A 16,948-nucleotide genomic window follows, 5' to 3' on the forward strand; every position below is an offset into this window, starting at 1 on the left:
AAAAATGTTGACTTATCTGAACTAGGAATATGGTTAATTCTCCATTTTTTCAGGTTCTTTTTTGTCCTTTAATAAGTTTTATTTTTTTGTCCTCATAAGTGTTACATTTCTCTTGTTGGATTTGTTCCTAGGAATTTTAGAGATTTTGTTGTTGTTATGAATGGAATTAGTTTTTTCCATTATATTTTCTAATTGCTTCTGGTTGGCATATAGGGAAGCTATTACTTTTCATATGTTGATTTTATACCTGTCCACCCTGATGCAGTCTTATTGGTTAACTAGGTCTTAATTTATTCTCTTGGATTTTATGGATGAATAATCGCGTCATCCTAAATTAAAGACATTTTTGTCTTTCCTTCCCAGTATTCATATCTTATTTGTTTTTCTTATCACTTTGACTAAAGATCTCCAGCACAATGAATGGGACAGGAGCCTTTTCTTGCTCCTTTAATAATAATGCTTCTAATTTTTCATCATTCAGTATGATATTTGCAGTAGATTTCTGGCATATGATCCTATAAAATCAGATTCCCAGTAAGAAACTGATGACATTTTGGAAGAGCATGATCTGAGAAGAATTCGTTTATAATGGAACTAGAATCACTGTTCATGATTCTGTACTTGCAAATTTGCTTACTTGCTAAAATTTACTTGAAACCCTAAAATCAGTGCTTGTGGGGCTTTTGCAGTTACTCTCACAGTCACAAGCAGAGTGGCAAAATATTTGTCGCTGACATGCACCTTCACAGCTGAGGATGGACGAGGTGACACTCGGTGAAACGTCAGCTCTCATATCGTACACACTATCCTCTTCACTGTCTACTCAGTGACACACTTTTCATGTTTTTGTGCTTCTGTTGATGGTTTTGCTGTTTAAAATCTCCCCCAAGCATAGCATGAAGTGCTGTCTAGTATCCTAAGCACAGGAGGGCTGCGTGTGCCCTACACTGAAAACACACGTATCAGGGAAGCTTTGTTCAGGCATGAGTTACAGTGTTTTTGGCCGTGAGCTCAATGCTCATGAATCCTGCCCCTTACCTGTCCTTCCCGGCCTCCAAGCCTGGCGGGGTCAGAAACCTGGGCCAGGTTGCAGGCGCGGAGCCGTGCAGGGAAGCAGCTGAGAAGCCGCCACCAGGCCAGGCCCAGGGAAAAGATTGACGTAAAATCCAGAGTTCTGACTTTTACACAGGGCTGGACACTTTCAATGTTGTGAATAGAAGTGACCAGAGGCTTTTTTTTTTTTTTTTTTAATCTAAAAGCAACAGAAAAGGTTATGTAAGCTGCTGGAGACTTTAGCTGGGGACAAGGAAGAAACCGTAAAGGAGGGGAGAGAAAATGGCTTTCTGCCTCTGCCTCCTTTGGAGCCTTGCTTCTTCACTGCTGGGGACAGATGAGTTAATCAAGGCATGAGCATTGCCAGACTGCTTGCCAAAACAAGCCAGAGCAACTCACACACCTACCAGCGACACAGGAACGCTTCTTCATCTGAATCTTTGCCAGTTCTGCTTGTTTTAACTCCTGCAACTCTGCTGAATAACATTATGTTGTGTTAATTTGCCACCCTCGGTTCACAAACAAGACCAAGTTCATCCTGGAAGTTCAGTGTTTGGAAGCCGGACTGGATGTTAGCAATTCCCGCGGCCTCGAGAGACAGAGGACGTGTCAAAGCCTCAGAGCGAACTGTGATGACCCTTTGGTAGGACAGTTCTCAGATCCATGCCATCCGTTAGATGCAAAATTCTTCACGGAAGTTCACCTTTTAAGAGGAAAGATGATCTGCTATGACCCTAAAATTTCTGGCAATACGATCTCATTCTTATCAAGACCATTATATTTGGTGGTTATAGGACTGCATCTCAAATACTTGGTGCTTGGTGGGCACTAACATCCAGGTCTATTTAATGGCATCTCACAGACTTCTTCTCACGGGTTTTATTTTTTAGCTTTCCCTATTTTAAAACCTCAAATTGTCCACTTTTCTTTGAGAATCAAGTTAGGCCTGTTTGCGGTTGGACACATGACAAGCTTTGAGAACAGAATGACCCCCCGAGATGCATAGCTTTGGGAAAAAGCCAGCTACATGAGAAGCTACCGTCACACACACACTTCCCAGAAACTACTGATATATGTAGCTTAGTGAGTTTTACAGCCTCGCGTTGCATGCTTTCAAAAGCCCTTCCCCTGTGCAGTGGGAGGGGAAGGAGTGGCCCCACTGCCTTCCTCTTTCCCTGGATCAGAATATGCTGTCCAATGGCACCAGAGAAACAACAAGCAGAGAAGATTTTTGAAGAGCAAAAAATGCAGTAATTTTATTCTTACTCAAAGGGAATAAGAAGCAAAACACAGCAAGAGATACCATAGGTGTTTCCTTCAGCAAGAGCTTTGGTGGTTCTTAAGTCCCGTGTATATTATGTTTCTGCTAAACTAAACCAGTTTAGCTGGTTTTAACTCAGCCTGCACCCTGAAGATTTCTTTATGCATCACACCCACAAAGACTAGAGATTTTGCCTGGGTTTTAGGGATATTTTACACACACAGCATGCTTCCTGTGCATTTTCTCAGGTCGGTCTTCCTTAAATTAAAATCATATTATTATCCCACGTGAATTTGTCACATATACATTTTTCCCTTCTCTAATACTATTCACTCCCTTCTATGGTGAAAGCTAACTCCCAAGTCCTGTTGCAGAAATACAAGATGATAGAGATAAGACAGCCAATTGCTTTGAAGGGTCCTTCATTATGAATCACCTTAGCTAAGGCACAGGTGGCCTATGGCCATGGTTTGAAGGACATGTTTCTAACTGAAGAAAACGGTTTTGGTTTTCACAGAAATATACTCGCTGATGAAGTTGAGGAGCACACGTCTGAACATGAGAACACGGCCATTCCCTCTGGTATTTATTCAGGATGCGCTTTGGTCCATGCTCTTCTGGCTGGACCCCTCCTTTTGTCCCCCTTCACACAGACGGCCAAGCTCAAAATCTCTGTTTCTTCTCCCTCCCAGTCCCCTGTGTCTCTCCCCCACTGCAGGGAGGTGTACACCATGCATGTGGCGCGTCCCCTCCCCGCCCCCCCCCGGGACGTCACAGCATCCCTGACCCACGTCCTCTCCGCCTCTGAGTCACTCCTGTCTCCTCACGCTTCCCCAGTCTTGAAAACACCTCCTCTTCCTTCCTTCCTTCTTTCCTTCTGCTGGAAAGCAACTGGCTTTCTTTCCCCTTCCCTTTATTGACATGTTTTATTTATTTGTTCATTTTTTTTAAATTCCAAGAGCAGAAAACAAACTTGTAAAAACATCAAACAGAATGGAAGCGTATTGAACGTAAAAGCCCCCCATCCGCCCTCTCCCTGCCTCCCCTTCACTCAGCTGTTAACAGTTGGGTGTGCAGCGTTATCAGACGTCTATGACATATAAACAAACACATAGCTATTTCTGTGGAGTTCCTCAACCCTAACTGGGGCATAGTACACAGCTCCGTAGCTTGCATTTTTCTTTTGCTTTTCTGTTATTTTAAAAAATCACTTGAAAAATGTAAACAATACAGAAGCATATGTTATGAAACATTAAAGTCCCTCTTGTGGTATATTTACCCACAAAGCCAAGCTGTCCTGTCGTCACTCTGGGTCACCAAAAACAGTTAAAGAAAGAAGTTCACCATCCAAAATAATTGTGAAGTAATTCGAATCTTTACTGTAGACTTTTTCTCTCTGTAACCCCTTCCCTCTTTTGACACACACACACACACACACACCACCGACACACACATACACACACCCCCACACACATACACCCCCCCCACACATCCCACACACGTATACACACACACACCCACACACACACACACCCCACACACATACACACACACTCCCCACACACATATACACACACACACCCCACACACATACACACACACACCCCCCCCACACACACACAGAGGAGTGAAGGGCATTCAGGTTCCTAGTTCTGTCACAAACAGTATGGCAGTGAACAGCCTCACGCAAACACCCCTTTGGGAGTGTGTGAATATTCTGCAGTACAGATTCCTGGAAGTGAAAATATTGTATTTGAGTGACGCACATTTAAAATTTTGTTAGAACCTGCCAAACTGCCTCTCCCAAAACAGCTCTACCACTTTGTACTCTTACTAACAGTGAAGGTGAGTATGACTGTGTCTTCACATCCACATTAACACGGTATATGATCAACCTCCTAAAAGCTTTTTCTCTTTTGCCAATTTAATTTGTTAAAAACAGGATCCCGTTATTTAGTTTTAATTTTCTTTTTCTGTTACATATTTGATAAGAACTGTCGATCAGCCTGTTGTTTGCCTTTACTTTTATTTGTGGGGACTTTCACTATGAGGACATATTTAACTCTTCTATAGTCAAATTTGTCAAGATTTGCCTTTGTTTTCTCGTTTTCCTTTGTCCTAAAAAAAATCCTTCCTCAGGTTAAGATTATTAACACATTTATCGATCTATCTATCTATCTATCTATATCTTTAAACCATTTGGAATTTATTCCTGTGTAAGGAATGACATAAAGATCTATTATTCTCCTAAATGAACTGCCAATCATTCCAACCTATTTATGGAATAATTCATCCTTTCCCTACTAATTTAAAGTGCAATCTATATCATAGGCAAAGTGTGTGCGTGTGTGTGTGTGTGTGTGTGTGTGTTGTGTCTATTTCTGGACTTTTTTTCCCATCATGCTATATATTTCTGAATAATGCCACCCTATTATAATTACTGTCATTTTGATGACATAGAAAATTCCACTTTATTGTTCTTCTTGGCCGATTTTAGGAAACAATCTGTCAAAGTCCACTTTTAAATTCCCAGAAATTTTTAGTGAATTCTCTCTGAATAAATAGATTATTTGGAATAAAGTTCACAAGGGACATTTGAAATCTCCTGTACGTTCCTGGGAATCTAAAAGGCCACGTGCATGTGCAGGGCTGTGTTCATGCCAAGGGTTGTGCACATGCCCAGGAAAATCTGAGAAGGCTGTAAGTTTTCACCTCTGGCTGACCGTCAGGCTCTGTACAAATAAGAAGTGAGAGCTAAGGCAGAGTTGTCAACTTCTTATGGGAGCTTTGAAGGCATGAGTAGCACACACACAGAGCCAAAGGATGGAAACATATTGGTTCAAGGCACATTAGCCTTAAAGGCATAAAGCATGACATGGCCTTTCCAGAAATCCAACCCAATGACTTTCACTTAAACCTCAACGATCTGAACTAGGTCCTATGGCCATATAATTGTAAAGACATCTGGGAGAGTCAGTGTCTTAGCTGGACACATTCACACTCTACAGGAAACCAGTGTTCTGTGTGTAAGAAAGGCAGGCTGAACATCACCAAGGCAGCTAGCAGTGTCTGCCACAACCTGTCGGGTTTTTACTTCTTGGAATTATCGTGTAGATCAATAAATAGATTTTTGAAAAGTCTATGTAGTTTAAGTTAGTGCGGTAGAAAGTTTATGAGTCAATGAAAATGAACTTGCTAATAGTATTTTTATTTTCTCAATCACTGCTGTCAAAAGAAGTTTGATAAAGTCTCTCATCATGATTCTGTATTTCACCTGGCAACACAAGGACCTGAGAATGCTTTATTGAGAATCATAGCTCACACTTATAAAGCACTTGCCATGTATCAAGCACTGTTCTAAGTGGTTCACATATATTGACTAACTTAAGCATCACAGTAACCCTATGAGCGATACTATTACTATCCTCATATTAAGAGAAGTAAATAGACATACAGAGGTGTTAATTAACTTGCCTAACGCAAGGCAATAGGTACCACCAGATAATTAGTACCAAAGTCAGAATTCAAACCAAAGAAATCTGGATTTAGCATCTCTTCTCTTAATCACGAAACACCACTCAAATCTGACCACACATCCAGTTGTTCAGTATTTTAGTTCTACTCTATTATCCCTACCCCTAAATTAGATACTACTTTATTTACTTTATACCATCTGTATCTATATTTAGCAATATCTTTGCTCACAATTTCTTCTTGTCCCTCAGACATTCTACCTGAGGTATTTTTTTCCACATATTTTTAGTATTTCCTTTAATGAGTGTCTTTTAGAGAAAAACATTCTTAGTTATTCTAAGTCAGAAAATGTTTTTATTTAACCTTTGTTCTTAAAGATGGTGTCAGTGGGTAGAGAACTGTGGGTAACTCTTCAGTGTCTCTGAGCACACTGAAAATAATTCACTGACTCTGATATCATGGTCACTGAAAAATAAAATTTTACTCTCATTGCCATTTCTTCGTAGGTAATCTGGCTTTTTTTCTTGGATGCTTTTAAGATCTTTTGTCTTTCATGTCCTATAGTTTCTCTATGTTGTTTCTAGTTGTGGACTTTTTTCCCTACTTGAAGTTCATTTGGATTCTGATATTTTAGAATTTAAATCTTAGCAATATTTCTGAAAATATCCTAGTCATATGTCATTGAAAATTGTCTCTCTGTATATGCTAGGACTTATTACTCTTACTTCCTTATTTTTGGTATAGTTTTATATTTTGCATCTCTGTCTTTTTAGATGGTGTTCCAAATAATTCCTTCTGTTCACAATTTTTTTTAAAAATTCAGCTGTGTCTAACCTGCTCTTTAATCTTACAGATTTGTGACAATTCTTTGTCAGTCATATGTATTACAAATACCATCTTCCACTCTTTGGCTTCCATTTGCATTTTCCTAGTGGTGTCTTTGATAGACAGAAGTCCTAATTTTAGTCTAGTAACATTCATCAATTAAGAGACACTGCCAAGCTTTGCAGAGATGTTGCTTTCCCTTTCAGTAACCTTGAAGATCAAAAAGAATATGTCTGAGAACTAGAAGCCTAGCAGCCGCTAGAGGGGGCAGAATGAGTGCAGAGTTCCCAAAAGGGCCATTCCCAAAGAACTGTCACAATTTGACCTGTCTGACAGCCTGCTGAAAAGTTCCATTTTCAGGGCACCTCTTTTGTTGATGTGACTTAGAACTCCCTCTGTGAGAACAGCCCTACTGACAGGGTATTTGTCAAAACAATCAGCATTAATTGTTTAACATTGCAGTTGCTTAAGGAAGCGTTACAAGTTGAGGCTAACAAAAGGCTATGAAAAAAAACTTAAAAGGAAACACTGGACACATGATATCCATAGGGTGCTTTCAAAAGTTTCTGTATATTCCTGGGAATCTAGAAGACCACAAACACACACACAGGGCTGTGTGCATACCTAGAGCTGTGTCTATGCCTAAGAAACAACTGAGAAGACCCTAAGCTCTCAATTCTGGTTGACCTTGAGGGTCTGCACAAGCAAGAAGTGTGGGCTAATGCAGAGTTGTAAGCTACCTGTGGGAACTTGGCAAGCATGCCCCAACACACACACAGAAGCCCTAGAGAAAGGATGAGAGACTTATTGGTTCAAGACATATAAGGAAATCTTAGTGCAATCATTCACTGAACACTAAGCTAAGTAGCAGAGATTTCAGTGGCTATATATGACAAAGAATACAGACTTTATAAAATTTGTCTAGTAAAGTCACTGAACAAATAAACAGAAAACAGCAAGAACAACAACAAAAAACCTTGGGAAGGAGAGAATCTTATTTCTAGGGTGGTCACATTATTTATCTAGAATGTACAGTTTTCAGCAAAAAATCACAAGACATGAAAAAACAAACAAACAAACCCAGGAAGAATATCTTTTCACAAGGGAAAAAGCACACAAAAGAAACTGTGCATGAGAAAGGGCACATGTTAGATTTACTAGACAAAGACCTAAAGTCATCAATCATGTAGGAAACCATGTTGAAAGAATTAAAGTATGAGAATGACATCTCACAAAATAAAATATGTCAATAAAGAGATATAAATTATAAATTATTTTTTAAATGAAAATTCTGGAGTCAAAAAGTATAAAAACTGTAATGAAAACTTCACTAGAGGGGTTCAACAGAAGATTTGAACAGGCAGACAAAACAACCAATAGACTAATTGAGATTATCCAGTCTGAAGAACAAAAAGAAAAAGAATGAAGAATAATAAACAGAGTCTCAGAAACCTGTGGGACACCATCCAGCATACACATAAGGGGAGTTCAAGAAAGAAAGAAAAGAGAGGAGAAAAAAGAATATTTGAAGAAACAATGGCCAAAAACTTCCTAAGTGATGAAAAACAATCTGCTCACCAAGGAAGCTCAATGAACTTCAAGTAGATAATTTTAAAGAGATCTATACCAAATACATCATAATCAAATTGCTAAAAAGCCAAAGAAAAGGAGAGACTGATGAAAGCAGCAAGAGGAAAGCAAACTCATCCTGCACAAGGGATCTCAATGAGGTTAACAACTAACTTCTCATTAAAAACCATGGTGCCAGCAGGCAGTGGGATGACATATTCAAAGTATTAAAAGGAAAACACTGTCAACTAAGATCCTACATCTAGGAAATCTGTCCTTCAAAAATGAAGGAGACAAAAAAATGAGAGGCTTCATCACTATCAGACCTGACCTACAAGAAATACTAAATGGAGTCCTCCAGGCTGAAATGATGGGACAGTAATTAAAATCCAAATGAACAATGAAGAACACCAGAGAAGGTCAATACATGGGTTTTACAAAGATAGTATGAATGTGTCTTCATTTGTAGTTTTTTTCTTCTTTTGGATTTAAAGACAACTGTACAAAGCAACAATTATAAAACTATCTTGTTGGGCTTACAGTGTGTAAAGATGTAATTTGTATGACAACAAAAGTATAAAGAAAAGGGAGGGAATGGAATATAAAGAAGCAAAAGTTTAGTAGACTATTTAAATAGCTATTAATCCAAACTAGATTGTTCTAAGTTACGATTTCATTTTAATTGCCAGGGCACCCAATAAAAAAATCTCAAAAATATATAGTAAAGAAACAATAGATAATTAAAATGGTATGCTAGGAAATTTTACCTAACACAAAAGAAGGCAGTGTGAAGAAATAAAGGGAAAAAGACATGACATAAAGAAAATTTTAAATGACATACAAAAGCCCTAACCTACTAGTAATTATGTTAAATGTAAATGGACTAAACATTCCAATTAAGAAGTAGAAATTGGGAGAATGAATTTTAAAAAAATCCAATTACATGCTGTCTGCAAGAGAAGAGCAAGCAATGACACAGAATTGCTATTATCAAAGAAAAGAAACTCTTGTGCACTGTTGGTGGGAATGTAAATTGGTATAGCCACTAAGGAAAATGGTACGGAGGTTCCTCAAGAAATTAAAAATAGAGCTACCATATGATCCAGTAATTTCACTTCTGGGTATTTATCCAAAGGAAATGAAATCACTATTTCAAAGGCATATGTGCCTCGGAGACAGGGCGGATGTGCCTGGAGTGGTCGCTGGAGCTGGATGGTGGTAACACACAAAGAACACGTGGTCCAGATGCCTCTAGGATGGGCTGGGGGACATCTGAACGAGCAGGGGAGTGGAAATAGAGGGTGGACACCAGTTTCTTTCTTGTCTCCGCACATTCCTTCCCTGTGGGGACTACCTCTTCCTCTATTTCTGTGATAGTAGTGGAACTACCAATCAACCTCCTCTCTGCACTGTCCCCCTGCCCCACAGAGGTGGGTATGTGACCCAGGCTAGCCCACAAGAGAACACCACTCTGCAGGAATCAGGGAGAGGTATGTAAGCTTGGGCATGTGACCCAAGCAGAGCCTATCGTGGTCCTTTTGTAGGATTGAAATGGATGCTGGAAGGGGTTTCCTTCTTCGCTGCACTTCAAAAACCACTGCTTTTACCAATGGAGAGATTTGGCAAAGAATACAGCCATCAGGAAAACTGTGAGATAGACAGACTGAGATATATTTTGAAAACCTAGCTCCAGACATACGTACATCTGGCAAATCCTAAACTTTGCAGTTATGTAACAATAAATTTAAAAGATTTCCTAGAGTTGTTTGAATCAGGTATGGATTACTTGCAGTTGAGTGATTCTTGACTAACACAGAGAAGTTGTTGTTTCTGTTTTTGACCATTTAAAACTATGGTTGGTTGTGACTTGTGGAAACACGAATCTCCAAGGAAGAAGTCAGGGACAGATTATCCTCGGTCTCCTACTATTTTAGGGAAATGGTTAATAAGAACACAAAGATTTATCTTTGGGAGTATTCAATAAGGTGATGGTTTGATGAGATGATGATAATTAACTAATATGATGTGCCCAAGAGTACTTCCTTGTTAGTATTCATATCTCTCCTCTCCTGAATAGAGCCTTATATTATGGGATTGGGAACCTGGATCTCCAAAAGACTGCAATGATCTCATAGCATCTGTCTCTGAGAAATGAGGAGGATGGGAGACGATGAAACGGGGAGCTGTCTTTGAGGGTAATAAGATTTCCAATCTGTAGCCAGTTGGGGAGGAGCTGAGAAAAGATAGTGGGGCTTTATCCTTCCCATCACTGCTTCATGTAGAATCTCTGCTTCTCATCTGGAATCCCCTCCGGTTATTCATCATTTAACTAATGTGTGAATGCCTCTTCTGCGCAGGCACTCAGCTTAGCACACAGCGGTGCGCAGGCAGAACAGGGCTTTGCCTTTATGGAGTTTCAGCCTAGCTGGGGGAAGACAGACAATTAAACAGTTAATTAGGATGAAATGTGATATGTGTTAATGAATGGGGAAGTAAGGTGTGTTCATCAAGACTCTTAATAACAAGAGAGAGAAACCAAACTCAAGGCAGTTTAAGTAAAACGACTTAATAATAGCCCTGGGTATAGCTGTCTTCAGGCTTGGCTTGATCCAGGGTTTCAACAGTGCAATCTAGTCTCTCCGTCCCCATCATCCACATTTCCCTGCCTCTGTCTCTCTCTGACCTTTGTTTTCTTCTGCATCATCTTCACTCTCAGGCAGGCTTTCTTACTGGCAAAGACGGCTTAGCCCCTGTTGACTCCAGCAAAATGTCAACCTTAGTACATGAGACTTCATAAAAAGAGAGCTCCTCTTTCTCTCAGTCTCCATAGCAACTCCCTCAATTATTCAAAGAGCTCTTTTTGGGCCATGCCTACCACTGTATCAATAACTGTGCCCAGGGATTTGGGGATTTATTCATGGCTGGTCTTGTTTGTGGTCTACATGAAGAATCTGGGAGGTGTCTTCTTGAAGACTTTTTGGGCAGTCCCTGAAGATAACATGTGTATCCCATACCATGTGCTATGTGAACCCATAACAGGGCACATGACCTGAGTGAGAGCATCAGGAGAGGTTTACTGGAGGAAGCTAACTTGTGAAGGATGAGTGACAATTCTTATCACAATAGCTGGTATTTACCACATGCTTGCTATGTGCCAGGCCCTGTGCTAAGCCCTTCACGCGTGTTATCTTGTTTACTCTTCACCACAACTGCTGCAGTTAGAACGCTTATTTTGTCCATCTCAGAGAACATGAAATTGAGGCACAGAGAAGTTAATTAACACCCTTACAGCCCCGCAGGTAGTAAACGGGGTGTTAGGTAAGTGAAGTGAGGGGGAGAATGTCCCAGGTGGGCAGACCCAGAGGTGCCTGTGAGGGGCTGGCTGTAGCCCGGACTGTGAGAGGGCCAGGGGCTGCAGGTGGAAGGCTTGGTGGTGGACACGGGCACGTGGGGGACTCTAGCAGCTCTGTTTCTGCACTGCCTTTAACGTACTCTCAGAGCTTTGTTTTTAGAGACTGATAAGATCATTCAGGATCTAGACGATAAACTACACGGAATTCCCTGCTCATATTCAGAGCCTTGGCCCAGCGTTCTGGCCAAAAACCATGCCTCTATCGCAACTGGTCTTTTTGAGGAGGCTCACCAGGGGTGGCCCGTTATTCCAAAGGTTTTAACAACATTGCAACAATTGTGTTCTTGCTTATGGCGGCTGTGTGATTCTACTTGGCAACTGGGCTCATTTTAGGGAGTAACACAACCTAATTTATCCCTCATCTTTCCCTTGGTCCTGAATTCATTGGTACTCCAGTTAGCTGCTGGTTTCCCTCCCCTCATCCCGTACTGGAGGACTCCTCTGGACACAGATCAGACGCCAGTGGCAGCACTTCTGGATGGCTTTCATTTTAATAACAGGTGGCCATCCCCACTGCAAGCACTCTGGGACCCCAGGTCTGAAACCATCCTCTAGAGAAACATGGTATGAGTGCATCAATCCAGAGCCTAAGGACACATCTTCAGAAGTGGTGTATTTCTATTTACAGAGGCAGTGAAGGAGATGGTTCTCCTCTTAAAACCTGCTCTGCAAAAGTCCAGAAGTAGGTAAGTAGCTTGTGGTCATCATTAATGTCAAGCCGTCTAAAATGCCATTCTGCACTATGATTGCGAAAGATGGGGGAGAAGGTAACAGCGTGTGAGAAGTCTATATAGGGGCATTGCTGGAAGCCTCTGAGGTAGAATAACTACCAAGGGACTACTTTTAGCCACCACGATGCTCTTTGAATCAACTTTGCCTTCGCTACACGAACAGCTAAGATCTGTTTTCATCTTTACTTCTTTCAAGAAACCTCCACCTAAGGCTCAGCAAGATGCAGGAACTATACTAAGCATATTTAACAACCACGATGCCCCAGGCACCGATCAATGAGAAGAGGTGATGAACGATACGCAATGGTTCGGTTGAACTGGTGCTGACCAGCTGACTCTCAGCCCTACCTGTTGGGACAGTGCGTTCTCTCTTCACGCAAGAGACAGTATTCAACATCCAGTGCCAGACCATCAGATGCTCGTCTAGGCCAGTGGCTCTCAAAGGGGGGCAACTTTTGCCTTCCAGAAGCCATTTGCAACGTCGAGAGACGTTTTTGCTTGTGGAAGGGTGCGACTGGCATCTAGTAGGCAGAGGCCGGGGATCCTACTGACCACCCTACAATGCATGGGGCAACCAACCCCTACAACAAAGAATTATCTGGCGTAAAACGTCAACAGTGGAGCGGGTGAGAAAGCCTGCCCCAGATAACACCTTCGGTCTGAGTGACAGCTACCCATGCTCTGGGTTATAACAAAGCTTTTGCAGATGGGCTTGTTGGCAAGTTCCTACCAGCTTGTCAAGTTGGGGGTGTGCCGCTAGTTCACAGTGAAAAGCCATATGTAAATACTACTGCTCCTGTGGCTTTTTCTCCACTAAGCCTCTTAGGAGTCGAAGAATAAAAGAGGCACTGAGAAAGTCATTCCTCTGCTATTTCCTTGTATCAGTGGAGCATGCATTAGGTGAAAATTATTGATGATTAGAGTAATAACGATCAGTAACCTTTATGGAGTCATACTATTATGTGCCAGGCACTACACAGGGGACTCTCAGGCTTTATCTCGACTCTTACAGCAGCTCATTAGATTTCCCTTTTTTTTAGATGAGGAAACTGAGGCCCAGAGAGCTTGATTGCCTGCTGAGAGTCCCGGAGATGGCTCTGTCTCTACCCTCTGTGTTCTCGGTCACTGCACTGTGCTCGTTGCCTTGACAGCCCACTCTCCTAGCAGGAAAGTTCAGTGCAAGATGCAAACAGGGACTTCCCTGGTGGCGCAGTGGTTAAGAATCTGCCTGCCAATGCAGGGGACACGGCTTTGAGCCCTGATCCAGGAAGCTCCCACATGCCATGGAGCAACTAAGCCCGTGCGCCACAACAAGAGAAGCCACCGCAATGAGAAGCCCATGCACCGCAACGAAGAGTAGCCCCCGCTCGCCACAACTAGAGAAAGCCCGCACGCAGCAACAAAGACCCAACGCAGCCAAAAATAAATAAATTTAAAAAAAAAAAAAAAAAGATGCAAACACAGAGACCTAATCCCAAGACTGTGAGTGAGGTTCCGGCAGCTCAAGGCAGGAAGGGGTGTCTAGGGATATTGACAGAATGTTTAGAGGCCTGAGATATCTTTGCATAAAGGTTACACTTTTGCTTAACCAAGTAGAAACTTCTGGGGTGTTAGGGTGAGCTGAGATCACATACCTTTTTTATCCTAACACAGCGAGAAAGCCTTATCTGTAATGAGCATTTCCACATACAGCCACTACCGTGTCTAGGTTTGGCTGAAGCTGGCATATCACCCAGTGGCACACCTTTCTAGAAATCCAAAGAAGGGGATGGCTTTTGCCAAATTGAGTCCCTGCAGAAATTAGCCAAGCCCTACGGATGATGATCTGTCCGGTGAGCTGTCTCTGGGTGCCATACAGAACCCCGAGATCCACAGGCCGGCCTTTCCTGGTTGAGGGAAATGGAAGAGAATCAGAAACCTGGGCACCAGGGCTGGTGACACTTTCTTCGATTTCATTTCTTCCAACAAGACGGGGGGGGTGGGGCAAGGGACAGTAGGACAGAGGGAACAGGACGAGCTCGGAGGGACCTTGCACCGTTGATCCCCTCCTTTCACACGGGATGCACGTCGAGCTGACGCGAGCAGTCCTGCTTTCCCCACTCGCCCCTCTGCTCACAGTGGGAACAGCAGCCTTCCGAAGCGGGGCCTTGGCGCTCCTGTCCGTGCAGAGTCAGTGCTGCTTGGGTTGGCAGCGCAGCTACGGAACTGCAGGGTTAGAGACAGGAGGCCGAGGAGAATCTCGAAGGCTTCCCCACCTTCCGCACTGGGCACACGGGCCAAGAGGGAGGAGAGACATTGTCGAAAACACCTCGAGAGCAGCAGGTTGCTGGGTCATCAAACGGAGGCATCAGTCTTCTGTGGGGAAGCGCTCTCCCTTTGGTCCTGTGGCCTCAAGGACTACCCGGCGTCTCCCTGCTGCCGAGGACACACACACTGGTTTTGTGGTGGAAAGAAAGTACTTTCTACCATGACACAGCCATGCATACAGCTGGTTTCAAAGGTCTCCTGAAAATCTGGCAGAGATCTGATTTCATTCTCTATCAACAAACCAACAGTCAAATCCTCTAAGCCCAAGGGCTGCACTTTTCATTCCTACTGGGCACCAGGATGTCAGTCGCTGTCTCTTCTGGAGGGGCAATGCTTTGTCATGGTATTTATAATTCTTCCCATCGGAACCAGGGTAGGAAGCTCCTAAGATAGAAAAGCTGTACGAATCAGGACTCTGGGATACAAGTGACAGAAACCCAAGACAAATGGCTGTGGAGAAAAAGGGCATCCCTGTGGCTCACAGGTCCAGATAGGTGGCCTCAAGAGCGCCGAACGGGGACCTGATTAAGACTTGCCTCACCCCTCCGCTTTGATTTCTCTGCGTGTCCTCTTCATTCTCTCCAGCTGGCCAACTCCACACGGCTGCAGCAGCGGCTGCTGGTAGCACCTGGCTGACATCTGTCCAGCCCCATGACAGGGAGGAGCTCCCAAAGGATCTGGGAAGGCTTCTGAGGTGACCTCGGTTTGTTTATCATCTACCCATACACCGTGGGCCCTCACTGGAGCCAGGGGGTGGCCGAACGCTTAGATCAGACCCATCTCCAACCAAATTTCTAAGCTGAGGGAGGTGGGGTTTTGTGAGATGGCAGTTCCTGTTGAGGACACACCAGTAGGGGAGGTTGGGAGGGACAAGAACAAGGGACAGTGCTGGTTCCAGGAGAACACGAAGGAGCTGGCCAGGCAACAGCAGAGGTCCTCTGAAGAATGTGGTGACAACTGTGCTCCTTACCCTCCGCCTGGGAACCAGGACAGTGAGGTCTTACCACTCAGTCCCCGCAGCCTTTTCCTGCAAAAGCGTCTGGTTGTGAGAACACCTCTTTACTATGGAAGAAGAAATGTTCCCATCTTTGCATTTCGTGTGACCCCGCGAATCCATCTAGCGTCGGAGTTAACAGCAATGTTCTCTGGGCATTCGCTATGTGCCAGGTATGGGCTCAATGTTTTACGAGAGTTACTGTCACTTTTTTTGTCACAGCTGCCATAACCCATTTCTTAGAAACGAGGCAAGTAGCGCTGGAGAACGCTGAAGTCATCTGCCTAAGTGTACGTGGCTTAGACGTTGCACAGCCAGGATGTCAAGCCGTGCTCTCTGACCCTAGAGTCCACATGCTTCACCTACCCAAATACTGCCTTGAAACACTTTAGAAAATGGAGTGGTTTCGTTTCCTTGATCTGCTTAATAGCTATTATTAAATGGGTACTTTCTACAGGAGCTTTACACCTGTACATATTTCTATGTAAATATTATATATAGTCTACATACAGTTTTAGATTTACCAAAAAATTGAAAGTAGAGAGAGTTTCCACATACTCCCTCCTCCGACCCAGTTTCCCCTATTTTTAACATCTTGAATTGTTGTGGTGCATTTGCTATGACTGATGAGCCAATGTGGACATATTATTACTAGCTAAATTCTGTAGTTAATATAAAGGTTTACTCTCTGTGTTGGACATTCTGTGGTTTTTGACAACCGTATAATGACGTGTACCCCCCTTAGGTATCGTTAAGAGTAGTTTCACTGCCCTAAAAACACCCGTGCTCTACTTATTCATCCCTCCCGCTTCTTCCCCCGACAAGCCTCTGGCAACCACTGATCTTTTTACTGTCTTCATAATTTAGCTTTTTCCAGAAGTTGGCATCATACAGTATGTTGTTAAAAGAGGACAAACACAATTCCCCTAGGCCAGCAGCTAGCAGGAAGTAGAGTTTAGTCCAAAACCACATCTGTCTGACTCTGATTCACTACGTTTTCTGTACCCCATCCTGCCTAATGGTGCTGGCCCGGGACTTGGTCTGTCCACCTTCACCTTGGATGGTGCTCCTAGGGCTTAAATTCTAGCATTTCCTTTCCTTAATAATTTCTTTGGAATCTTGGATCCACTGTTCTTTGAGTCTAATCAAGGTTGCCTGTCACTCATGATCCCTCTGGACCTGCAATGTGAGCCTAACCTGCCTGATATTTAGCTTTATTTAAAAATTCAGCCAGTTTTTTTGACTTTTTCCCCTAACTTTTTGCTGAGGCTTTGAGCATAATTATTCTTCCCCTGGTTCGCACTGAATCTTTTCTGCCAGGA

At 42.8% G+C, this 16,948-nt stretch overlaps 1 long non-coding RNA gene across 3 annotated transcripts in view; it reads right to left on the bottom strand.

The window, feature by feature from the left end:
- The window catches only part of LOC133076679 (uncharacterized), a 31,010-nt gene that overhangs the window by 12,718 nt on the left and 1,344 nt on the right, over positions 1-16,948 (bottom strand). Inside the window, exon 3 of one of the 3 annotated variants that reach the window (XR_009697575.1) lies at positions 1,289-1,756. The exons of 1 other annotated variant lie outside the window; for it this stretch is intronic. This is a non-coding gene — a long non-coding RNA (uncharacterized LOC133076679). Of the gene's footprint in view, positions 1-1,288; positions 1,757-14,887; positions 15,017-16,948 lie in introns of those variants that run through there. One more of the 3 variants, XR_009697576.1, reaches the window with a different exon arrangement.

This window comes from Eubalaena glacialis, chromosome 16 (assembly GCF_028564815.1).
Source record: "Eubalaena glacialis isolate mEubGla1 chromosome 16, mEubGla1.1.hap2.+ XY, whole genome shotgun sequence".
In the NCBI taxonomy this organism is placed as follows: Eukaryota; Metazoa; Chordata; class Mammalia; order Artiodactyla; family Balaenidae; genus Eubalaena; species Eubalaena glacialis.